The sequence below is a fragment of the Ambystoma mexicanum genome, chromosome 1q (assembly GCF_040938575.1).
Source record: "Ambystoma mexicanum isolate Mex_15411 chromosome 1q, UKY_AmexF1_1, whole genome shotgun sequence".
In the NCBI taxonomy this organism is placed as follows: Eukaryota; Metazoa; Chordata; class Amphibia; order Caudata; family Ambystomatidae; genus Ambystoma; species Ambystoma mexicanum.
The window spans coordinates 174,751,683-174,777,900 of record NC_090922.1 but is presented as its reverse complement, the minus strand read 5'-3'; positions in this window follow the sequence as shown (position 1 = coordinate 174,777,900).

Here is a 26,218-nt window from a genome sequence, read left to right as displayed (position 1 = left end):
TTGCTTAGCTTACCATAATGGTGGAATGAGCAGTGTTTTTTGGTTTTGCTGTGAAGTATAACATTCCTTTAACCAAGTTTTTTTACTGAACGTACATATATATATATAATGGCAGGGAAAGAAAACAAAGGGACTAAACATGTGATGTCGTCAGTGATGTCATCAGTGACATATGAGATGACATCTTTCATGGTCTGGGTGTTAGTGGTAGCAGTGCACAGGGGTGGTGGCAGGCTTGGGGGCTTAAGTTACCATAACTGTCGAATTTCAGGGGGTTTTCGGTTTTAATTTGAACCAGAAAGGGGAGGTTGAAATTATTTTTTTAGTGAACTGCACAGGTTTTTGGTAGGGCAACTTAACCATAACGTCCCCTCAACAAAGATTTTTTTGTAGTGAATTGTACAGGATTTTGGAATGGGAACTTAATCATGACAGTGTATCGTCCTGGGAGGATAGCACAGCGGCAGCGTGCGCGTCTTGGAAGCAAGACGACACAAAGCAACAACAGGTTCGATCCCCGGGTCCGCGCTTAGAAACCTCAGAGTGTTTAAGCGCGTTATAAATACGTAACTAAGACAAAGAAAAAACACAATTACACAACTAAGAAAAACTAACAATTCCTGTAACAGCGCCTCGATGCCTGCGGGCTGTGTGAGCGCTTTATAAATGTAAAAATAAAATAAAATAAAAAAATAAATAAAAAGAAGGTGTTATGTGGAATGTACACTGTGATGATGTGATTTTGGGAGATATGTAGTATAATGTACGTACTTGATATACATTTAACGTAGAACATACAGAACCCCCTCCCTATTGATAATAGAAAGGGACGGACTGAGCGCCTGTTTGCGGACGGGGAGGACAGGATCAACATTACCCAAAGAGGCGGGGAGTATCTGAAAAAAGTGTACAACGTAGAAGAAGGACATAAAGGTATTGTAAGTAGTAGTAAGTAAATATGGAAACCTGAAGATGTGAAAAGAAAAGGACACATTTATTAAGCATTTAATAAGCATGTAGAATGAAATGGATGGTACCATGAAAAAAAAGGATGCCTCCATCGTAATCACTTCACATAAAATCGGCAGCCTGAAACGACAGTGGACGGACGTAGTAGGAAGAAGGGACATTACATCAAAAGAGTGAGTGGAGGCCTTTTTTTGTATGTGTGTGTTTTTTTTGGTATGTGGTGCAGAAATAATAATTTCTTTCTGTTCTTTTAACTCAGAAATGGCTAGTACTTTGGAGTGGCTGGAGGAGTATTTTCCGCATGGGGAAATGTCTGGAGACACCGACAATAATGGTACACATTGCTCTGCATATGCAAAATAATGACCAGTATTTTGTAGGCATTTAACATATGTATTTTTTTTTTTAACAGACCAGGAAAGAAAAGAAGAAAGGGCAACAAACAAGACAGAAGAAGACAGGATAAAAAGTATTGAGCAGAAAATGTACATATTGAACGAGAATTTTAAAAGTTTACGGGAGTTTGTGGAGGACTGTGTGAGAGGAAAAGTTTGTTACCATTGCCCCACCTGTACCTGCCCCGCTTCTCCATTCCCTAGTGAACCATCCCCAAACCTTGAAGATGAAAATAGACGTTTTGACAAAATATCCATCCCTTCTCCCCCTCACAAATCTTCTCCTCATAACCAGCCCGTGTTGAATCCTAATTCCCCCATATTTGTGTCAGTGTCCGCTTCCCCCGCTATTTCTTTGGACGGAAGTGTGTGTGTGTTTGGAATGTTTTTGTACAGTAGTTGTAGTGAAAGAGAGTGAGTAAAAACAATTCTTTTTACATTTTTTAAAAAGAGGTAAAATGTTCGCGAACAGCGCGCCTGTTCGACCTATCCGTAAGGAATGGAATGTGGGTGCTGTAAAGGCAGTACACCTACCCTTACTAATGTCAAGTAAGATGGACTTGAAGTCAGACCGCACCATCTGTTCAAATTGTGCGTACATAAACAGATAGGGGCGTCCTAAGGACATTATCATGTTCGTAGAACACACCAGATGTCTGGGATGGCTGTAAATAAAGCAAAATGGGAGTGTGTGAAGGACAGTATACCTGTAATTATCGGCCGGAGCCAAAATGGTGCCGTCCGTAGAACAGGCGCGGTGGCTGGCAAGTTCATAGGCAAACAAAATGGAGTTGTCCTAAGGACACTGGACTGTCCGTACAGTGAACACATAATGTATGCACATGTGCAGTACAACCGTAAGTATAGCGAACATTGCGCCTGTCCCTAACTGACCGTCTCACTTTGAAAATGTTTGAGAACCCAAACACTGTCCGTAGGACACTTGCGCGCATGCGCACGTTTGGTAGTCTGCATTTGCTATCCAGCGGACTCCCATTTCTGGTGCGGATGGGTTCAGGACGTCATCATGTGGCCGCACCCACGCTGAGCGTGTGGACTAATTTGCACAGTTTGTGAGCTTCCGCAACAGTCCAAAAGAAATTGTAGACACAAGGCAAAGTATTGTAGAGTGTAAAAATATAATTTCACATATCCCAGACAATAGCTTACCTGAGGACTTGTGTAACATTTTCGTACTGCTTTGCAGTGATGAAGACGGTCACGAGGCACACCCCTCCACCCCTACAAATGGCCACACCCCCGAGCGCATCTTCATTGTCCTTCTAGCCATAGCAGATTGAGGTGTACAGCTTTTACTGCTGTAGTGACCAAAAGAAAAGTAATCGGTGTGGCTTCCATGGCTGTTGTTGGTTCATTAGCCTCTGCACCACCCCAAACACGCCACCACCACCACCTCCCCAAGAGCCTGCAGAGAGATATATGGGTGAGGATGTAGAGAGCGAGGAAGAAGAAGAGGGACAGAATGAAGTGGAGGAACTCAGCAGTAGTAGCACTCGCCGGGAGTCGTGAGTGTGGCGGTTGTTTTCCGTTTATGGGAACGTATCAAAAGCACGTGCGAACCTGGTGAAGTGTAACCAGTGCGAGGTGGTGCTGAGTCGCTGGAGAGTTGGTTCGTACAGCTTTGGTACGACAACCATGAAGTGACACCTCACTTCGTTCCACACTGCGGGCAATCGCAAGTTGATGCCATGTGAAGAGCGTAGTCGCTTGAGCTCCTCCACAGCATCCTCCGTGTCCGATCCTCCCACCACAAGAGACACTCCTGTGGGTGAGCGCCTCCCTCCAGCTGCCTCACAAGCCATTTGCAATGCTGTTGACCCTTACCTTTCAAAGGTGACAATAGTGTGTAATTATTGTGATGCAGTACTCTGCAGGGGGGAGAGTTTTCAAAGTTCTTTTGATGCTATGGTCGCAGAGCACCAGAAGATCTGCTCCTTACCTAAATAAAGCTCACCCTATATCTTTCTCTGTTCAATTGCCCTTTCTTATCCCCGTGGCTGGTGTCTCTTCTTTACCCTCCCTTGGCCTCTTCTCCTAGTGTGTCGTGTGCTGTGAAGCAATAAACGTGAAAACAACAAAAATTACTGCAAAGGCTCTTTTCAGAGCCGCCTTTCTCAGTTTAAAGATAGAACTATGAAGTGACGGTTGTAGACCCCCGTGGAGTGGTGGAAAAGTTTGCAGACAGTCGTAGGGGAAAAAAGGGAGGGTGCAAGCGGAGCAAACACAATGAAGTGGACGCTGGGAGTAAGTGGTGGCTCTGAAAAGAGCCTTTCGGTGGTGTGTTGTGTGGGTCAAAAACTGTGGATTGGAGAAAACGGATTGTCAGATAGGTTAGTGTGAATTCAAAAGAGGTTGTAATGCATTTTGTACATTGCGAAGAAAAATCTGATTGCCAGCATATGTGAGGTGGACTCCATCTCTGCGGAAAATGAAAGAGCTGCAAAACAAAATGTTTTCATTGTAGAAGGAGGACATGCCAACATTTCCTAAAAAGGCACCAACAGCCTTATTCACATTGCGTCTCGCTTTCTCCATTTGTGGACCAAAAGCAGAAGAACGCAGCAATATTTGTCTTTGTGCAATACGGGAAAAAAGTATGTGACAATTTGGAAACATGTCCATGAGCTTCGCAAGTCCTTCCTTCATTGCAAATTGCAAAGAAATTCCAGAGACATGGCCCAAACTATTTCCTCCGCAGTGAATGATAAGTATATCTGGAGGACGCTCTGTCAGTAAAGTAACACAGAGAGGTACCAAGTCCAGCCACCTCGTGCCACGCACGCCATGCCAGTGCACCTCCACATGAGGAAATCCGAGATCTGCAGATAAACTGCAGCTTTCTACATGCACCTTCAACCAATGTATCCATGAGTCTCCCGAAATCCAAATAATCTGTTTTCGAGCATGGAAAGACATGGCTGTGTGGTGTCCTGTCAGGGAGAAGACGGTTTTACTAAAGTGCGCCGTTCAGAACACACCTACTGAACTTTATGGACCAATCCCTAGCTCCGCTCACTCTCATTTGCATGCGTCTCCACCCCTGAATCCCTGTTGGTGATACGCGCTGGCTGCGAAGTACCGGCATGTTCGCGGACATGTATAGGATCAGAGCGTGACGACGGTACATTAAAGTGTCATTCCCCTTTTTCCCCTTTAAGATGGGCTCTGAAAAGAGCCATTTTTTTTATTTCTGGCCAGATACCGTACTGAAATCTGTTATTTTATTTATTTTTTTGTAATGTGAACATCTGATTGGCTGATGCCTACAGTCACCTTTCCATGCAGGATTTTCTGTAGAAACCCGTATGTGACACGCCCTACCTGCGGACAAGCGTTGCTTACGTGCGGCACGTAACTCTTACCCAGTCCTTCCACCCTTTCCACAGTGGTAGCAAGTCGAGTCCCTCATTGGACACAACTAACAGTCACACAACCATCCACCAATCATATTGAACATCGCTAATTCTAACTCCGTCATCAACATTGCGCACTTCAAAATTACTGTCGATGACTGTGAATGGAAGTCGCATATCATTGCAAAGCACCTACTTCATAAGCTACAGTGCAAGTATTGCGAATTTCTACATACAGCTCCATGCATGCGCACAATGCATGAGTATAGAATACAGGTATGTATATTGTAATCAGAGAACATGTGCAACCATTATGATTTAATTTAGACAAATTAATGGCGCTAAATGTGCATAGGCAATACATACCAACGTTCCCCCTTTAAGTGCAGGATGTCTGATTTATCATTGACAAACCGCACAGACTGCTTACTGTCTTCCGCATAACCTATACATACGCTGCAAGCATGCCTATTTAGGGCGGAACTCAATTTTGTATGTGAAAATGTCAAGAGTTGTGTACTGTGTACGGGCTACAGTAATGCTACTTGCAATTTAATCGTATGAGAAAAGTAACCGCTCCCGATTGCTGTGGTGACATCTCCCCCTGAGGGTCTCTGGATTTTTCGGAATCGTGCTTTTAATTTGCAAGTAGAAAATGTTTCCCCATCTACTGCTGTGCCCTATCGCTTACAAACCTCTCTCCTATACATAGTACACCGTGTAAAAAACAAGGCATTTCCATAAACTTAAAATTGTTAGCAATTTTGAAGGACTTTCAAGTACCATATTACAAATACCATGGAAAGACTGCACAGAGTGAAGTGAAATGCACACATGCACTGGGCTGAAATATGAAAGTAGAATGCTGTGACGAAAGAAGCACAATTAATGTGTGCAGTATCATCACTGCTGTAAACACACTAAGTAATTGATTTTGTTTTTTTGCACCGCAGTGAAGACTACTCTCCTGAGAATCAACAGCATCTACACTGCAGGCGACATACCCGAAGAAACCTGGTTATTTTGCGTACTACCTTTATATTGTAACTGCTCCTCAATGAAGCTGTGTGGGTTTTTTGTATATTTTGGGCGCCAAAGCAAACATTGATTTCTAAACCATTCTACCTACAAATATCCATTTATTGAACAAAGAATAACAGGCAGAATGGCTCACAAATCCCTGTGTGTTTGGAACTCAAATAACATACGTAATCCTTAGAAGGTTAGATTTAGAAAAGAAGTTGCTGTTGCAAGTTTATGGCATTTTGTTCATTAATAATGGTTTTCGTCACAAGTAGGCCACTTTGTACTCTCATCTGAAGCACATTGTAGTAGTATAGAAACAATAAAGTAGCCTTACCAAATCATTGCAAGAGTCCAATGCACATCGACACACCATGACAAAGACCCTCACCATCAGACTCATGCACACATGCACACAGCACACAGACATTGGACAACAGACCAAAGTATACCTTTTTTTTCAACAGACACCAAAGAATGCCTACCAAAAAGCAACTCCATAGAAAGGAACGCAAAGGTAGAGCAAATAAAAATAAAAGTGCCCAATGTAAGCATCCACCTGTTGTAGAGTTTGTAGAGAATGTTGGAACAAACCAGCTAATGCAGTTGGTTAGCAAAACAAAGGAAGTCTCAACTACCAAAACTTTACCTCCTCCATCAAAATGTGTCACAAAACACAAAAATGCTGTCAAAAAAACGACTACCGGTACAGCTAACAATGCTCCTAGTAATCCTGATAGTGTAACAAGAATGCATAGTAAATAAAGTATTTTATCAAAAATGTTTCTTCACAGAGTCCTTCAGAATCTACTAAAAAGAGGACCGAAATCATCCTCACCCCTTAAAACCTACCGTAGAAAGTTAATCCTACAGGGTCTCATGGACAGTGCAATCCTTCTCAAAAGGAAGTTGTTTATATTAGTGTTAAATAGGATGAAAGCACTAACAAAACTAAGTACTAAACTACAAAAGAAACTGAGCAATAAATGGAATTTGAACAAAAATAATTTCTTGCAAGTTTGTGCTGGTGAATGGAGTCACACAACAACCACAGAACCATATTTTAATGAAGAAGCATACAAACAAAATCATACAAACACAATTGCCATCCATAGCAGTGGACGAGGGTATGAGAAAATCAATACTACCATTATGGAACAATAAACACTGCTTACAAAACTATCCCCTGAAAACTCAGAATTACCTCTTGATTCAGCAGAACCACACCGTGCAGTATACAAATGGCCGTGCACATCAATGTGTACCATTCCAAACAAAGCGTTCAAATCTTTACGTCAGTTCCTTAATCAATATGTAAAAGGTAAAGAGAAAAGTAAAATGAAAGTGCTGCAAAATATGGATATTTGTCCAGTGTGGAAATACACAGGACAAAAAAGGACATTCATTAGCCTGCATGTCTGGGCCTATTTGCAAAAGCACCTTCCAGGATATCGAAAGGATATCAATACATCATTCCAATGTAAGAAATCTAGTGTACAAAATATACTATGCAAAAAGTCCAGCTTCAGAATTAGGCAACTTAAATACCACTCTTCTGCATGGTACACCCAAATACTTACAGGAAGAAATTGACCGTATTCAGAGAAAGTATTTTGTAAGTTAGAGCCACTTACAAAATGCAACAGTTTTAGAACATAGTAGCAACAATTCTGCACATAGCAACCTTCTATTACACACATACAGAAAAGAAATAGTAAAATTTAAAAGGTCATTGGCTGAAGTACCAAACCATGTGTGTGTGTGTTGCAGCAGAACGTTTTACAAAAGGAACCCAAAAAATGTGGACATAGCATACAAAATAGAAGACAATGAAGATTCTAAATGGTTTGAATTAGCTCTCTACCTTTTTGCAGAAAACAAATATGAACTAACTGAACCTCTAATATGTTGCAGTTACTGTACTACAAAATTAGACAACAACCACACTCCTTCACGTGCTATTACAAATAATTTGAAATTGTTTCCATTACCAAAATTCCTGCAGCAGCTCAATTTGTATGAGAGCATAATAATTCAAACAGTTCACCCATTTCAAGAAATTATACGCCTTCATCCAAAAACAGCGAAATTACCTTCCTCTGAATTGGTGAAAGGCATTTGTGGCAAAGTAGTTTATTTGCCATTAGATCTAACAGAAAATGTACACACTCTAGGAGTGGAACGTTCAATAGAGCATTCTTTAATAGTCTTGGTAAACGGAGTACCAACAAAGGACAAAAGCATTTGGCAACAATTAGTAGACTTACACAAAGTTAGACAAGCATTGCAATATCTAAAAGACAATAATGAGTACTACAAGGAAATAAATATTGATGAAAGCTTAAGGGAAACAACTGAAATAATTCAAGAGCCATCAGAAACTGGACAATTCAAACTTCTGAATCCTGCTACAGTATCCACTCTTTTGGACCATTACACAATTCATCCATTGCATTCCAAAGAAAGCATAGATGATGCACTAGAAACTTACCAAATGTGACAAACCAAAGGGTCACCAATGAGTATATGGGAAAAAAGTATAGAAGCACATGCTTTTCCACTGCTATTTCCTACTGGCAAAGGTGGAAGATATGATGATAGACCCACTCAGATTGGGGCATCAGAATACCGTTCATTACGAATGTTTTCGCAAGATCCCAGATTTAGACAAAATGTGGAATACATATTCCACCTACTCCACTATGTTATGGAGTTGCACACATTCTTAAATCTGGTACCCACTTTCAAAATATGTCAGCTACGCAGTTAATACAAAAAGTACAGGAAAAAGATGAGGTTTTACAATCAAGTATAACAAATTTGTTTGCAAACATGCGTGGTACAAAGGAATACTGGTTCCGACAGCATGGAGATGTGCTTTGTATGATCAGAGACCTAGGACCACCAACTTGGTTTGTTGCGCTAAGTTGTGCCGAATATGCATGGGAAGATTTACATGAGTTCCTATGCATAGCAAACAGCAACAAAAACAACATAGATATATTAACACCTGGAGAACTTTGCTCTCTGGATCCAGTTAATGTGTCAAGATATTTCCATCATCATTTCATTGCCATGCTACACTTTATTTGCAATAAAACTGTTCCTCCCCTTGGAGAAATGCAGCAATTCTTTTGGAGAAAAGAATATCAAGCGAGAGGAGCAACACATATTCACATGCTGTTATGGATCAAAGGTGCACCGAAATTTGGTCACTACAGTGAAAGCACTGTTTTGCAGTTTATCCAAAAATATGTCACTTATGAAATCCCTTCTCAACAGACACATAGTGAGCTGCATGGGCAGATTTTACAATTTCAAGGACACAAATGTGGCAAATATTGTCGCCGCAAATACAAAAACAAAGGTAAATACTACACCAAATGCCGCTTTGGTTTCCCTAGACCAGTTACAGAAACAGGTGAAGTAAACAACTTCATATCTTCAGTTCGACATAGTGTTAAAGGTAAATCACCTAAGAACACGTATTGCATAAAAAGAATGGAAGAATCCAAGTATATCAATGATTACAATGTAATCATTGCCCTCGTATGGAGTGCAAACATAGATGTGCAGTACATTGCAGACAATTCCACTGCTGTTGCACGATATGTTATAGCCTACTTAACAAAAGCAGAAAAAACAGAGCTTCAAGACCTCTGGGATGACCTGGCATCAAACAAAACATTATCACAGAAATTGTACAGCCTAGGCATAAAAATGCTCTCTCATAGAGAATGTGACGCCTGTGAAGCAGCAGATCGTTTAACCGGTACTGCTTTGTATGGAAAATCAGACAACATAGTATGGCTCAGTCTTGGTCCTGCAAAATCTAGAAAAAGAGTGATAAAATCATATGAGGACATAGAAACAATTGCCAGAAATGATCCCAAAAGCCAAGACATTCTGAAAAACAATTTACTGGACACATACTATCCAAACAGGAGTAGCACTCTGGAAAGCATGTATCTATACCAAATAGCTCAAAACTTTGCATACAAAAATAATGTAAAACCTGATAAAAGTAAACGTAGATATAGAGTGACCGATTGTGAAGGGAGCTTAGTGAAACTAACCAAACAAAGCTTAATTAATCATGTAAAATTGTCATTAAAAAGTCCTCAACAGAAAGAACTATATTACATGTCTCTGTTACAACTTTTCACACCATGGAGAAAAGAGGAAGATATACTAGATAACTATGACTGCTATGAAGATGCTTTCAAAGCAAATGAAAGCGCTATCAATGATGTGAACTTTACACAGTACAAAACAATGTTACACAATGAGCAGCAACAGGAAGAAGAACTTCAGGCCCACCTAGATAAGGACTCTTCCGACAGTAGTCAACCTTCTGTAACAGGAAGTCAAGAACCACTAAGACAACCACTAATAGCAAATGAGGCTGAAGTAGCTATGGCAGAAGTAGAAAACACCATGTATCAGTATCAAGAACATACAGAAGACTTAACTGTACAACAAGCAAAACTTAACAACGATCAGCGCACCAGTTTTGAAGACGTAACAAAACAAATTGTACATGGTGTACAACACAAAAATAAAGAATGTACCTGCCAAAATTACAAACCTATACTGCTGTACGTCAGTGGTGAAGCTGGATCAGGGAAAACATTCTTAATCAAAATCATCAGCAAGTTCCTTCAACAATTGACAAACAAAAAACTGTCAGCTGTTGTAACAGCCCCCACAGGTTTAGCTGCCTACAACATAGGTGGTGTGACTTTACACCGGTTACTACTGCTTCCAGTAGAGCATCAAAATAAATTAGACTACTACAAACTTTCTGCAGAAGCTGCAATGGAATTACGTAGAGTATTGAAACAAATGAAAATGCTACTAATAGATGAAGTGAGCATGGTCTCCAACCTAATGTTGGCTTTGATTCATCTCAGATTGCAAGAAGTGCTTAAAAGTAACAACGAAGTACTCTTTGCAGGGAAACACATTATTACCTATAAAATGGGGCTGCCTTTCCCCTAGGGCATCCCTCTCTTTAATGTAAGCCTTGTGAAACAGTCTCTCCTCCAAAGGGAAGCTAGATATCTGCAGGAAGATATCAAATGCCTTGACGCCATTTTGAATTATCACTTTCAAGGCACTCCAAGGTGTGGTGGATCCTTGTAGTCTCTCCTGCCTTTCTCGTGCCAGACACAGTGTCAGGAATTGCGGGTGGAAGCTGTGGCATTACTGGTGACATTAAGGCATTACATCTCTCTCTGCTCTAGTCCTCATTCAACATGGCAGACTCACGTATTTAAACAGACTCCGCCCCCTACTCTGTGCGTTGTATCTGTTATCCCTTTAGAGTGCTCTGCTGTGAACTCTGTTGAGTTTTCTAATTGTGTCTTCTGTCAGTTTCGTCCTGATATTTCCTTCTGCAGTCTGCCTTGTCCCTTATCTTGTTCTGTTCTACTGTCTCTCGCTTATTGTTCGTACGCTACCTGTCTTTCCCTGCTATTCTATCCCTGGCGTTCTACCTCCATTCCTCGCTTACCGGATCCCCTCCTTGGATTCAGGTTCTTTTCCGCGACGTTCCGCGATTCCATCTGCTTATAGGGTAAGTGTCCGTCACAATCTTCGGTGTTCAGACGCTACCCGACTTCTATATTTTTCCGGTTTATACCGTCTTAGCTTCTTTTGCCCTCCTATCTTACCTCTGTATTTCTCTTCGGTCCTTCTTTCTCTCTTTGAACACCTGTGCTCCTTCCGGGAGGAGTCGACTACTTACATTTCTCAGTCATTTCTTACTTCCGCTTTCTGTTTCACTGACTTCCGAATCCCTCTTATTTGCAAGCTACTTTGTAGTCAGCCTTGCCACTGAAGGTATACAGAGCCAAGTTCCGGTTGATCCTGTCATTCCCTTCACTGGCTGCCGCCATCCCAAACCATGGATTTACCGCTAATTTCTGCATCAACTTAAACACAGACTTCCATTCCATTAAGTGGGTCATCAGGGTTTTTCCAGCCTCTCTGCTTTTTCCCTGAATTGGGGTTGGCTCCCCGGGGTCCCCCAAGGGCATATTCCTATCCCTGCCAAGGTGGCTTCTGGGGGAGCCAGACCCTATTTACACAATCGGAGGGACCGAAAGCCTAAGGAGAAGCCATCACCAGACAAGAGGAAGTTCCGCAAGAAGTCTGCTTCAGCTACTAAGGACAAATCATCTGAAGAATCAGGTGAGGAGGTGTCACGGCTCGCTCCCTTCGCTCCCGTTCCCGCCACTTGGGGGCATGTTTTGGGGTTTCTTCCCTACTGGACATTTCCTCCGAACCTTATGCTACAGTGTCCTGATGAATTGGGAGCGCTAAAACCTTATTTCCCAAATTACTTCCCTTCCGGATCCATTCCAGGTTTTTGGCAGCCAGCATGCTACTGCTACTTTAATCAAATGACTATGCTTCCCAGAATGCCTGGCTCACTGCCTCACCTCCTCCCTTGCAGGACAAGGCTGGGTGGAGGATAGGCAACACCTGTGGCTGCAGGTGCAGCAGGCGACACGCCTGAGGGGTGTGCTCGTTAAGCAGCTTTAAAAGCCTCAGTTTGCTTCAGTCCAGCGCTGGTCATTGTTGCAGCGTTCCTGTCGTGACTGGTCCCTTGTTCCTGGTTCCTAGTTTTTGTGCCCAGTTTCTAGTTAGTGTTTCTTGTTCCTTGTCCTGGAATTCGTATTTGTATGCCTAATTGATTTCTGCCTTTTGGAAATCCCTTTCTCCCTTTCTCGGTCTGCAGGCAGCCTTTCTCTGAGCTTTCCTTTTGCTGTAGCCCAATTGCCTGTGTTCACTGTTTCCTAGAAATTGTCCTTTGCTACTGAAAGACTTGTTGCATTAATCTTTCCTTTACAGGTTTAGTTTCCTGCCTTCTCACCTTGGATGGGTGGGAAAGTTTCCCTTTTGATATCGTTTTCACTGCTCCTGATCCTTGCCTTCTATTGGGATCCATGCCATATTTTCCTTTACACTTTTACATTTATTTCCTATTTTATTATTAGGTGTGGGAAGCTGTTGTAACTAGCTCCTGTGTGATTATCTTTTGTTTTCCACACTGTACTATTCCTTCTTGCCTCTTGACTTGGGTTTAGGTATTTAGTCATCCTCACTCTTTGCCTTTACTGCCTTCTGGGTTCTTGTTTGATTTACAGGGTTGTGGGTTAGTACTGACTTTTGAGTGGTCTTTCCGGTCCTCGTGAATACGGACATCCAAGTGGTCTTTCCGGTCTTCGTGAGTACTGGCATTCATGTGGTCATTCCGGTCCTTGTGAGTACTGTTTCCAAATTCTTTATTCAGTACCGTCTAGAGTGTCATCTTACAGATTCTGTCCCTGCTTGCCCTCTACGTGGGCTTAGCGCTGTCAGTATCTGTAATAGCATAGTGGGTAAGGAGTTTGCCGACTTTCCTTTCAGTCATAAGGAGGTTCTAAGTGCTTACCCTACATTCCTTTTCATATAGTGGTATACACAAGTCTTGGGTATTGAATGCACGTTGTTATATTCAAGGTTGTTTACTGTGTATTTTGTGCACATTTCCCCTGCCATATCCATCGCCTTCTTCCTTTCCTAACAGAATGACCAGCCGTTGTTCCCGTTTGAACATGGCCAGATTACGAAGGAAAGGCAGCAAGGCCTCTAACAAGCTTATACAGAAAGCTTCCCTTACAATTACCCGTGAAAATCGAATCTCTGCTCCTGACTTAAATGAACTCCTTGACACGAATGGGTATTTACGTGCAAAGTATTTTACACACTGGGTGGCCCATCCTACATTGCCTGATCCTAGCTCTGTCTTTAATTTTGATCCAGAGTCTATGTCCGCACAAGCCTTAGCAGTGGAAAACAACACACTGCTAGAATTTATACACACAAGTACCTCTGTTACTGAACCCCATGACTCCGGTTGTGCTTTACCTCAGATTGAACAGTTTCATGATTCAAGCATTAAGAATGGAGGGGTTCCTTGCATATCTTCTGTTTTCTGCCCTCAGTCTACAGCTTACTCCTCTGCACAGGTTCTTACTGTGGTCTCTAATGCCAAGGGGTCTGATGCCAATAGTCTGCTTAAAAGAAACACAGACCACGTCGGTAAGAGAGAGTATAGATCACAAGACCTGCAAGCAGTAGATGACAATATACAATCAGTGCACTTCCAGATGGCTAGGGCAGGATCCAGCCCTGATGCCACCATGCCTTCCCCTGTGCCTACTGATAGGGATGTACAGTTAATGCGGGACATGCTAAAAGCAGAATTTGAGGAGTTAAAACAAGAATACATTTCCTTAAAAGAGGAGAATAAGATGTTACAGTCTTTTCTGAATACACCTCCAACTTTATCCGTTGATGAAGTGAATACTGTTCAGTCCCTGAGTGCGGAGACTTTTGTAAATCATGATACTTGTCAATATGTAAGATCTATTGGGAGTGAAAGTCTTTTTTCAAGCACAGCGCTTATTCAGGGCACAGGTTCTGACAACTGTCCTACCGTTTGTCAGGAATTGCTGTTAGCTGAAGATTCACAAGCCACTCCTTTACCCGAGGCTTCCTGTGTAGCAGTTTGGCATAACTCTGAGCTTGAACACATACATGCTTCTGATTTCCAAACACAATCCACAATGGTGGCATACACAGAATCAGTCACAACTGTAGGCTTAGGTTATGCCCTTGATCTAGCTGCTGAGACTGAAGTAGACATTCAAGCTGATGTGGAAAACGATGCTACCTCTGTGTTCGCTCTTCCTTCTGCCAATTTCGGTCACTACGAGCAGTCAAAGACAGTGCCGAATTCATGTTTTGATGGACTCATTCCACAGATTACTGAACCAAAAACCCGGCAGGCGATCCCTGAACTGTTGATTGTTAATCAGCCACTTTCAGAAGCTAAGACAGAGGAATGGTCAATTGACGAAATCCTGATTAACAGAGACTTTACTATGGTGATTCCTCTGGTTGATTTTGACTTCTACAAAGGAAGAGACTCTGTGTCATCCACTAAGGAGAGGGGCGGCAGGGGTACAGCTCAAACTTTGGTTACTGGTGCCAAGGGGTCAACTGCCTTAAAGGGGCTTTCCATTCCTGAACCACAAGTGTGTCTGTCGACTTCTGGGACTTCAGACTGTCCTCCTACTACCATTGACTCTTCAATAATCCTGTCCACAGCTCTGCAGTCATCGTTGGCACACGTATCTTCGATCAATAAAAAAGTGCTATGTCTGCCAGTCACCCAAGAGCCTTCACCATGTACGCAGTCAGAGCCAAAGACCTTGACAAGTTTGTCTTCAGCTAACAAGACGGCTCCAGCTTGCATGCCCTCAGCCTCAGAATTTCCTCTGGCATGTCTGTCTTTGGCTACAGTGACTCATCCAGCAGATTATCCTTCAGCCATGGAGCCTCCGGTAGTACATTCTAAGTGCATGTCTTCGGTCCCAGAGCCTACTGCTAGTTTGGCTTCAGTTCATGAGAGACCTGTATCCTGCTCAGCCTCACTGCCAATATCAGAGGTGTACCTGTCTACACTGTCAGATCCTGCTGCATATTCTTCTGCTCCAGAGATTCCTCCTGAATCCCAACCATTTACTGATGAACGTCCATCTTGCCCTTCTTATGCTTCAGGGGGATCACCAGAATGTCTGCCTTGTACACAAAACAATTCTCCCAACTACTTGACTGTAGCATCAGCGCCTCCCGAATATGCAACATCTGAGCCTGAGACTTCTGCCAGCTCTCTCTTCAAAAACATCAAGCCGGCTCACGACTCGGGAGGGCCTTACATGCGAGGCCGCTGGACTTGCCTGGAGTATTACGAGAGAGAAACGGATGCCATCCGCCACGGCCCAGTCACCGAACGAGTAGCCGACCAGGATAGCGGGCTGGACGGTCCGCATTTGGAGTCCGGTTTGGGTCAACCGCTTGACAACCCTTTTGTTGCCGGATCCCACATGAGCCTGAGGGAAGGGACGGGCACGGCCTTCCAGCTGCAGCGCCAGTTGGGTGCTAGTAGCCAAAGGAGGGGAATGTCTGCTGCAGTTCAAGATGTGCCTGTTTTTGCTCCCGCTGCTAGTATGCCTGATGTTCCGAGTACTGTGTCTAACACTCCTATCAGTATGCCAAACGTTCCTGCGGTTGTATCCCACGTGCAACAAGGTGGCTACTTGACTGGCTACATGACTGTCAACGGGAGTGCCAGCCTCGTACAACCCATTGGATCTCCAGACCTCCAAGGCATGGAACTTATGCAGGCGAATCTTTGTCACTTTCAACCACAATCCTTTACCCAGATGGATGACAGAGTATCCGAACCTCTACCTCAGCCGCCACCTTCCTCTTCCGAACATAAACATTTCCTGAAACCTGCTGTTTCCTCGCCTCCTGTGTGTCCACTCTCGGCAGTGAGGCTAACAGAACTTCTACCGTTGTCTAAGGCATGTAGCACCAGCCTGCCTCTCTCCTCAAAGATGTATGCATAGCCTCTTCCAGTGACTAAGCTTCCTGGACCTTCCAATTCTGCTTCGGGTCCTGCAAGTCCTTCATGCCTTTCTTCGACCCATGAGTCTCTTCCTCACCGAAAACCCGCCTATGGCTCTTATAGACTGCGGCCTGATTCTATTCATTCCAGTCCTTCTGCTTCTGCCCGTGGGTCATCGTTTCCGTCAGTGCCTCTTCTGAAGACAAAGCGCTCCTGTCATAGAAAGAAGATGTTTTGTGCGAGTAACGGCCGCCTGGAGTCGGCCGTGGGAGGGGGTATAGTGTCACGGCTCGCTCCCTTCGCTCCCGTTCCCGCCACTTGGGGGCATGTTTTGGGGTTTCTTCCCTACTGGACATTTCCTCCGAACCTTATGCTACAGTGTCCTGATGAATTGGGAGCGCTAAAACCTTATTTCCCAAATTACTTCCCTTCCGGATCCATTCCAGGTTTTTGGCAGCCAGCATGCTACTGCTACTTTAATCAAATGACTATGCTTCCCAGAATGCCTGGCTCACTGCCTCACCTCCTCCCTTGCAGGACAAGGCTGGGTGGAGGATAGGCAACACCTGTGGCTGCAGGTGCAGCAGGCGACACGCCTGAGGGGTGTGCTCGTTAAGCAGCTTTAAAAGCCTCAGTTTGCTTCAGTCCAGCGCTGGTCATTGTTGCAGCGTTCCTGTCGTGACTGGTCCCTTGTTCCTGGTTCCTAGTTTTTGTGCCCAGTTTCTAGTTAGTGTTTCTTGTTCCTTGTCCTGGAATTCGTATTTGTATGCCTAATTGATTTCTGCCTTTTGGAAATCCCTTTCTCCCTTTCTCTGTCTGCAGGCAGCCTTTCTCTGAGCTTTCCTTTTGCTGTAGCCCAATTGCCTGTGTTCACTGTTTCCTAGAAATTGTCCTTTGCTACTGAAAGACTTGTTGCATTAATCTTTCCTTTACAGGTTTAGTTTCCTGCCTTCTCACCTTGGATGGGTGGGAAAGTTTCCCTTTTGATATCGTTTTCACTGCTCCTGATCCTTGCCTTCTATTGGGATCCATGCCATATTTTCCTTTACACTTTTACATTTATTTCCTATTTTATTATTAGGTGTGGGAAGCTGTTGTAACTAGCTCCTGTGTGATTATCTTTTGTTTTCCACACTGTACTATTCCTTCTTGCCTCTTGACTTGGGTTTAGGTATTTAGTCATCCTCACTCTTTGCCTTTACTGCCTTCTGGGTTCTTGTTTGATTTACAGGGTTGTGGGTTAGTACTGACATTTGAGTGGTCTTTCCGGTCCTCGTGAATACGGACATCCAAGTGGTCTTTCCGGTCTTCGTGAGTACTGGCATTCATGTGGTCATTCCGGTCCTTGTGAGTACTGTTTCCAAATTCTTTATTCAGTACCGTCTAGAGTGTCAGCTTACAGATTCTGTCCCTGCTTGCCCTCTACGTGGGCTTAGCGCTGTCAGTATCTGTAATAGCATAGTGGGTAAGGAGTTTGCCGACTTTCCTTTCAGTCATAAGAAGGTTCTAAGTGCTTACCCTACATTCCTTTTCATATAGTGGTATACACGAGTCTTGGGTATTGAATGCACGTTGTTATATTCAAGGTTGTTTACTGTGTATTTTGTGCACATTTCCCCTGCCATATCCATCGCCTTCTTCCTTTCCTAACAGGAGGTTTGGGAAGGTAAGCAGAAGTCTGACACACAGCCATGACACAGTCGGCATTCTTACGGCCCCTCCTGCAGGTCCTCTTGCCACTCCAATCTGTAGCCTCTGTTTCTACCTCTCGTACAAACAAACCTCTGTTTTGGTTGAATTCATCTGTTCACAGACCATGGTGACAGGCTGCCCAGCTCCCTGGTGTCGAGCTATTCAATGTAAATGTCTGTCTAGACCAGGGTTGTCCAACTCCAAGCATCGAGGGCCGGAATCCTGTGATATACATCATTAATATTCATGAGAAAAATATGACTACATTCAGAATCGTTGTATCCAAATGTTTTCATGCATATTAATGAGCGGTAGCCTGAAAATCCAAAATTTTTCCAGTCCTTGATGCCTCGAGTTGGACAACCCTGGTCTGGACAATCAATCCTCACCAGGTGCACCCGAGGTGCAAGAATTTCGCAGTGCAAGACACAAGCTCAGGTTTGCTTTGCCGCACACTGTTATTTTGGGCACTGTTCACAGGCATGCTTTTGGGGGCGTTCAGGTTGCCTGAAATGGCAGGCATTGGTGGTTTGGTGGGCCTTGGGATGTAGCACACATATTGGAGAGAAGGGGAAGGGCAGCCGATGGTAAAAAAACAGCAAAACTGATTGGAGGTTTAAGGGAAGTGTTGTGCCCCTCAGCATTACAGGTGAGCCAGGGCTCTTCTCAGTGAGATTGTTTGGAAGATTTGGGAGAACAAGGAAGAAGAGGCCAATATTTTGTCACAGGGATGGTATCGGTGTAAATTGGAGGCAGGTGTTGGCAGTCTTAACGTGCGAAGGGGGACCTAAAAACGTTGGCACTCATTCTCTCCATATCAGGGCAGTGTCAAAAAGAGCATGGCTGGCCATGAGCAGTGCAGTATTGCAGAAGGTAGGGAGGAGATGGTTGTTTTTTTTTGTATTTTATTGAGATTTATATAGATCATGTATATATTGTTGGGGTACTTGCAAATTGTCTTAAGTGCACAGGGATTAGGATGTCTTGTGGCTAACATGCTGTTTGACTCTTTTAGATTTTTGGGGGAAGGATGCGAAAGGCGAAATAAACCTGGAACAGCAGCCATTCCTATGTTCTCAATGCTCACACGGCCTAGTAGGACCTCCCCTTTCCATTTCATCTGTTTATTTTATTTGCCTGTGTTCCCATGTTCCCTCCCCTTTGCCCTGTGGGCGCTTTGAAACACAATTTCTTGATGTATAAGCGCCTTACAAATGCACAATAAATAAATAACATTGTTAAGTGGTCAAAAAATATCAAGCCAAGAAAATGACATAATAGAGAAATCTGTGGTTCCCCTATAATGAGGCTGAAGTGAGATGTCCTATGTGGGCAGGTATGAGATGGTGCTTGCTCATGGCTCGTGGCATTTCACGTGGGACGAATTAACTAATTTGCACCAGGGTGAGAATGACTTGATTAGAAGGGTGGGTTTGGAAAGGATTAAGCTGGTACTGAAAGACATAACACTGATGGGAGGATTGTGGCTGCGGGTACAGGTGGTGCAGATGCAATGGTTGCCAAGAAGAGTGTGCGGGGGCACCAGAGCATAGCTGCTGTAAACAGTGCTATGAAGAAGACTAAAGGGGTATTTATGACTTTTAGGAACAAAGGCAAAGGTGTGGAAAACGTGATGATATTCCCTTCAAACGGTCAATGTTCTTCATTCAGGTAGGGCTTGCCAGTCCTTTTGGGGTGCAGCAATTTGTTTGATGAACGTGATGAAGGGGGCAGAAGGATCCATGGGGGAGGTCTATGTACATTATTGGGACAGAGGAGCCCCATCTGGGTGGGAATCTTTTCGGTGCTATTGGTGCACCGAACATGAAGCTTATAGGAAGGTGGTGTTGTTATTTTGGGTAGTAAGGTACTAAGGGAAGAGGTGAGTCTACCTGCCCCAGAAGGGGGCGAGTAAGGCAGCGAGGGGAAAAGAAGGAAGCAAAGCAATGCCGGAGGAATGGCCACAAGGAATCAAAAAGGGGCCATGCAATCGAAGCTGGAGGAGCAGCGGGTCAATTTCAGGGGGGCAGAGCCAAATGAGGCACAAAATATTTAGGGGAGGGAGAGTGATTAGGATAAAAGATGGACTAGGAAACAGGAAGGGTATGTCTAGTAGGTATGATAAAAAGTCTAAGGATGCTGAAACTGGAAACGCGAAGCCGTCTTGAAAAAAGCAGAATTTTCATTAATATCATTTGGAAAGAGTCTGTGGGTCATTCACACTGTCCACCCCAAAGCTTCTGTTGCACTTTCGATAGAATGCAGTATGGACTCTCCTTCGTACCGATCTTCCTGTCATATGGGTAGAACTTCAGGGCCCACCCCTCCTGTACCCTTCACAGTAAAAGGAGGTTGCGGCAGCAGAGATGCCAATATGTCATTGCTCATCTCTTTGGGGACAATTAGGTCTCACTCTCTGGTACTTGCATTGTCCTACTTCAGATGCAAGGGTGGCAGAGGGGATAAACAAGAAAAGTGGCAAAGAGTGCTGTTTACTCCGCAGGCCCAGAAATAATAGTAAGGGGTGGCGGCACGCACCCAGATAGCTATGCAACTGGGCACAAAACCTTGTATATACTTGAGTGTTGGCGGGAGGAATGCCCCACTGGGCTGAGAGTGGGTGGCACGAAGGAGGAAGAGAGAACAAAAGAGGGAGAGAAAACAAAGTATGATGGAAAAAGAATAAAAAGGGAGAGGGGATGAAACAACCAAAGGAAAGTAAGAAAAATAGGAAAAAAGAAGGAAAGGAGAGGAAAATAAAGAAGAGAGTCCTTGGGGATGGATAAAAGAGAATGGTGAAAGCCGGGGAAGATAGAGGGTGAAATATAGATGAGAGGGGCGGGAAGAAGAGAAGAGAGAGTGCAGGATGGATAGAAGGTGGTGAAGAATGAAGAAGACAGAGACAGATGGGGAGAGACAGCAAGAAAGGTGGGGACAGTTATGGGGGAAATGAAGAGTGTTGCGCAAGGGCAAAAGCATGTCCCTGGGTCAGCGTAGCTTTAGTCACCAGTATCTATCAAGGATGTGGATTAGCAGCATCACTGTGGCCGGACTAAGAAGATGTCCATCCAACATGCTTAGTTAATGGCGTATGTTTCCTGCTTGATTGTTATTTGTTCATCTTATTTTTGATCGTTTGGCCCAGAATAGACACATGCATAGTCCCTGTCAGTCAGTTTCAGTTCGACACGTTTCACCCATAAGGCAATTACATTGGCCAGTGATAGATTTGAATCTTCTCAAATTTGGTTAACTCCTAGAATTCTGTTAACCTAGAGCATGCGATTGGCCGAATAGTATTCCCATTAATAATGTGTGCCACTTCTCTTGCCCGAGTGGATATGCAACTACATCAATGGTGAAAAGACCCGTTGCGCGCTCGAAATGGCTCCATATCTTTTATCCATTCTGTGACTGCCCGTTCAGAGTTTAACCACCCGATTCATTATATAGAATGGACACAAACCTATTATAGGCAAGATCTCTCGTCAATCCTAATTTCAGGTTGTAAGGGTTACACTTACGCTTCATTAGTTACTCATCTATTGGCCGCGCGGGTCTCATCGCTCTGAGAGTTCATTGTTGGCAGAACATTGGTGACATGCCTTGTTTATATAATTTTTGGGCTTACAGGTACACATCTTGTGGTGCATGCATTTATGCAATTGATTTGAATGTTACTAATCTGTTTGTTATACACAACCTTCATCTTGGATAACGAATCCCAGGTGTGTGGCTGTGTGCAGCCTAAGTCTGCTCTCTATGATTTTCTACAGATAGTTATTCTCTATGGTTGTAAGTACTGAGCTGTATCCCTGGTCATTTCACAGGTTCACATCTATATTTGGAAAAAGGATCACGTTATTTGCTTGACATATATCTATGGAGTCAACGTCCCATGCTTAGGTGCTCGTTTCTTTTACTAGTTGAACCTAGACAAATACATTTCCTGTGAACTTTTTTACCGGCTTTGGATATAGTATGGCTATATATTTTTTACAAGTACTTGCCTCCAATTTTCAGGTGATGGACACGACGAATGCGCGATAGGGTGAGCTTAACCATGTTCGTCCTACTATGGGCTTCTGGTCACACTTACACCTTTTTATTCACTTCATACAGATTAGATATTCACTATTATTGATTGGAGAGCATGTTCAACTTATTAGTTACTAATATTGCCAACATGTCATACACATCATGTACTGGGATATAGAATGTGGATCACACCTTTGGGGTTTTTTCTTGATTAATAAACAGGATTTCATATCCTCATGGCATGGTGAAGTATATAACATGGGATATTCAAACATTGATAATAATTGTTGGAAAAAGAATGGTGTTAAAGTTTATTCTTTGCTTTACTTCTTTACTTTTTGAAACTACACATCGGAATCCAATTCCTGTCCCTGTCCTGTAATGTGGTATGTGTTTGGTTGTTTTTACATATTCGCAAATGTATACTCCAACTCTTAAAGTACACAATTGTCGCATGATACTGTACATGTTTTTTATTTTCTCTTGTTTACCTTTGGTTCTTGATTTGTCCATTTGTTATTTGATTTTGGATCATACTCTATGTTTACCATGGGTTGATATTTTGCAAACATTGTCGGAACTTTTTTGTTCTAATTGTTGGATTTCTATTATATTGTCAATAATTCCGTTGAATTCATTGTTATTCACTGATGAACAGCCTTGAGAACGACCAGGTGGTTCGAAACACGTGTCGGCTGTACCATTGCATTCACTGTACCATTGCATTCACGACGTGGAATAAACTGCACTATCTGTCAATTCTGCTATTTTTACTCAGTGTCTAATTTTGAGTCAAGGCGCAGTGAGCCCTCCCCTAACTGTCAATAATTTCTGTACATTGTCTAAGTCTTAGTGGGTGATTTACAGGGAGTGAGGCTCTCGCTGTCAACATCTCAACTTTAATTGGAGAGTGGTAAATAGCGCACAACTAATTATTTCGATCCCACCATCTCAATCCAGTGTACATCAATGGGATACCTTCCAATAATACAGGGCCATTACCAGGATTCAGAGCGTACCAGCACACGCCGTTCGCCATTTTGAACAAGCCGCAAGCACATCAAATGGATCGGCCTTCATAAAATATGTTCACATACCAAGCCCAGACGAAGTAAAATTACTCCTGGAAATGGCCCTGTACCATTTGAAGGTATCCCATTGGTGTAGCTGAATGTCCACTCAGCCAAGAGACTTGGCAATAATAATGAATGGAATCATGACTCGGCCAAAGACATGCTCAAGGTGAACAAAATAATGCAAATCTCAAAATGTAAACCAGCTATCCCATTCCTAAGGAAGGCATAGCTCTCAACCATTTGTGTAGCAAAGGCGGGTGAAAACACCCGATTGTGTTTTTGGCGGGTGAGAGGCCCATTGAAATGAATGGGCGTGCAGGAGGCTTGGCGGGTGATTCAGCGCTTTACAAGGCGGGTGACAGTCACCCGCCAAACCCGCCAAAAGCGTGTGAGTTGAGAGCTATGAGGAAGGTGTGCCTCAGGTTAGGGACGCTGTCCTAGCGCCTAATTCCCGGGCCTAGGACTGGAATTCAGAGTCGCCCCTGCTGAAACTTAGAAAGGTGAATGGAACAGAGTACAGCCTGGGGAGGGTGGAAGCGAGGTAAGGCGAGGGCCCCGGGACTCGTCAGCTCCAGGCCTCCCGTCTACTGCCTTCCTGGAACCTGCCTCTCAGTTCCCTGCGATGACTTCTTCTGTTTTAACTGCTGTTCACGGAAGAGGGAGAGAATAAATGAGGCGGGCGGGCGTCCTCCTCTGCTTACCGGAAGCTGCCTCCGAGACGCCGATATTCGGTGCGCCCTCTAATTACAGCTCAGCACACGATGCTGCTGTACGATTTTTTCTCGCGTTGGCTCCTCCGATAAGAGAAGCCGTATAATGTGTTCACTAGTAATTCTCATTTCCGAGCCTTTTCCCCCCCAAGACCTCTGCGTTGAGCCTTGGTATTCATTCAAAAAGAAATTCTCTTGCGTTGCCCGGAAAGTCTGTTAACTGTAAGACAATGTTTCACTTACCTAAGTGACAGGGGTTTGGTTTGGTCTTATATATGGCCTTCAGATGTGTGCTTTGAAAGGTATCATTCGCAAACCAAGAAATGAGTTAAGGCACTCGACCTGGAGCTGTTGTGACTCCTTGCTGCTTTTCTGGGGGGTAGGGGGGCATGCAAATGTCGTAAACAAGTATGCCTGTTCCTTGTACCAAATTCCAGTTAAAAACAATGTATTAATGTGAAGTATACATATGCATGTGCTGTACCTGTGTGCAATAATACATAAAGAGTTAAAAAAATAATAATTAAAAAAAAAACAAGCACGGGCAAAGCCCAAGGTTTTGGCTCTTGTGTAGGCATTATAGAGGCATTTCCCATACACTGCTGCCCGAGGTGCAGGTTCTAGCAACACTTGCCAACTTTTCTTCGCTTATTGGTATTGGTATTGTTTATTTATATAGCGCTTAGACACAAAATGAGTTCCAGGTATGTCCATTATGACAGTGCATGGGAAATGACTATCCCATCCCTTTTCCAATGCTTGTTCTACCTCTCTGCCATCGTTCATTCTATCTCTCTGCCCCTCCACAGACCCTCTACCCTCTTTTATGGTAGATTTTCTCTCTGCATTGTTTTTCAGGCGCGCAGTGCCTGGACTTACCCACTGGTCCCTCGCTCCTGGAGGGACCTCTGACTCACCCCTTCTGCCTGCTTCTTCATGTCCTTTTTCCATGGGGCAGGCTCCTGTGTCACAGGCTCTGAAACCTGTTTTTTGTGATCTTTCACAGGGGAAATCCCTGCGACCCCCGTTTCATTTTGCAACGCCCTCTATTTCGTGTCTTTTTTTAATGTGCCCTCCTTCCCAGGGGAGTATCCAGCATTGCAAGAGTGTGGGGGGAGCATTGTGAGCAGGGAGGCAGAGGACTTTGCGTTTAGAAAAGCAGGAGACAGCACATGGCACTATAGTGTCGAATGGCTTTAAGACAATCTGACACTTTTCTGATATTTCATGAATTAAGAAAGGGACGGAGAAGGTGATCTGGGGATGATCAGCAAATAGGTGACAGAAGAAAAGAAAGGATGAGATACATTTTCCTCACGATTGACTATCCCTGACTAGGCTGACTCCTCCTCTTGGGTGTTGCTTTGCATCATGGGTTGAACCTGAGCTGCAGGGGCTTGTCTGTCTCTTGATGGGCCACGTGCATAGTCACAGGTGGTCTGCCAGAGGGGTCAGCCTATGGCCATATGAGGGCTTGTCAAGGGCTTCACATGAGGGAAACACTGATTGACAGGGTAAGTAGTGTATATGCACACATGCCACGCAGTGGCAAGAAAAACAGGAGCCGTTATGAGGGACAACCTTCTTTATTTCGCTTTGCGGGGAACAGCCCGCTGCGCGTGCACTGCCCCGCATTCCATTGGTTGGCGGGGCTTCCTGGCTTTGTTAACTGTGTCCTCTTCGGGACACTACATCTCCCCCTTCAGACTAAAGAACAAAGTCACTTATGGTTCTGTCCCTTTACATCTCCTCAATTAGGTGTGTTGTTCTCCTGATGCATCGAGTCGGCCAGGCCACTCGCTGCTCTTGCTCTCCATCCGCCTCTTCTTTCGGGGGCTCACTAGTCGTCACAGCACCATGGTTTTCTTCCCTTTCTTCCTGGACTTCTTCTCTGTACAGCTTGAAGTGAGAGACATTTTGCGTGACCACTCTTCTGGTAGAGCAAGCAGTCACCATTGTCGCGTTCACATGGGAGATTGTCAAATGTTGACGATCGAACTTTGATCTCTGATCCATTCTGTGTCCTCACTCGAACTACTCACTAGGTGAGGGAGTCTGGTCCTTATCCATCTGCCAAACAGTAATTCCGAGGGATATTTTCCGGTCATGCCGTGCAGCGAGTTCCTGTAGTCCCTCGGCATGTTGCACACCGCCTTATGTGTTCCAAGATAATCTCTGGCATGCTGGGGGGCCCTGATCGGTGAGAAAGTTGACATACTCATCCTCAATGGATTCATTGGAGGATGGGTCTGGCAAGGGGTGTCGCGACATGAAGTCTGCAGGGTTATACTCCTTCCCAGGCTTGTGAATAATGGTAAAGTTGAAGTTGCAGGCCCCATTACTCTATTCTAGGGGGCATCTTACAGTTGGAGGGCCTGATGGTCTGTTATATTTGTAAATAGTTTCCCTAGAAGGAACATCTGAAAGTTTTTGCAGGCCCATACAATGGCGAGCCCTTCCTTCTCGGACTACA